The following is a 1,053-nucleotide window of genomic DNA, read 5'->3' as shown; positions in this document are numbered from 1 at the left end:
GTGCCTAAAGTCCTAAACATTTTTCAGTGACAATTTCATTACTCTCTCTTTAAAAAAGAAAGCCTATTATAAACTTATATAACATATTTAGGCTAGCAAGAGAAGTCTTCAAAATTAGAAAAGGTTAGACTCACCTTGTCAGCATTAATTGTCAACATTAATTTTGTTATTTCTGAACACTTAATCAGGACTTTTGTCTCATAACAAAAATACACAGGACCATGAAACTAACCTGAATAAAACATATGCAGATTGCTTGCAATTGTTCAGGCTATCATAAATCTGCTATTTACCAACATCACAATGCTTGACTGTGTATTAATAGAATTTTAATAATGATTTTTGAGGCTTTCAAGAGAAAACGTCTAAAAAATAGCCATATGACTCATTAGTCTGTTATCTTAAAAAACAAAGCCTTAGTTGAAACGATCTGAAGCATGATTTAAAAAAAATCCAACAACCTTTTAACATTATTTTTTTCTGGCTATCTCTTACTGTTTCTTCTCACTACGCAAACCCTCAAAAACTCTGGAAGGTTTATTTGAATCAGATTTATTTTTTTTTTTAATGTCTGACTAGAAATTTTTCCTGTTTATCACATCAGTTGCCAGTGCAACTCATTCAGGGTTTTTTTCATTTGAAAAAGGTCATTTCAAGACAGGAATGAAAGGAAAAGAGAGACAACCTTTCACAAGCCTCAGATACAGCAGTGACTCTACATTTGACACTTGTGTAGCAGGCTTGTCAGAAATTAGTTACTCCATAGTGATAGGATTAGCAAGGTCTCAATTTCAAGTCTCAGCCTTAAGCTCAAGGTTCCCCTCACTCAGACAAAAGCTTAATCACATTAGCTGGCATCTTACTCTCAGCAGAAGATGAGCTGTTAGAACTGAATACAGATAGTCCAAACATCCACTGTAGCTCCCTTTGGGGAAAAAAGTCACATGCCCAACATAGCATCTCATGTTTTCCATTGAACCATAAGCTTTCATCTTTCCTCACAGCTCTGGAACTTGGAAAAGCTCCTTCAAAGGCAACTGCTCACCACTGTTG

Source organism: Merops nubicus, unplaced genomic scaffold (assembly GCF_000691845.1).
Source record: "Merops nubicus isolate BGI_N331 unplaced genomic scaffold, ASM69184v1 scaffold51831, whole genome shotgun sequence".
Taxonomy (NCBI): Eukaryota; Metazoa; Chordata; class Aves; order Coraciiformes; family Meropidae; genus Merops; species Merops nubicus.
Note: the sequence above shows the minus strand (reverse complement) of the source record.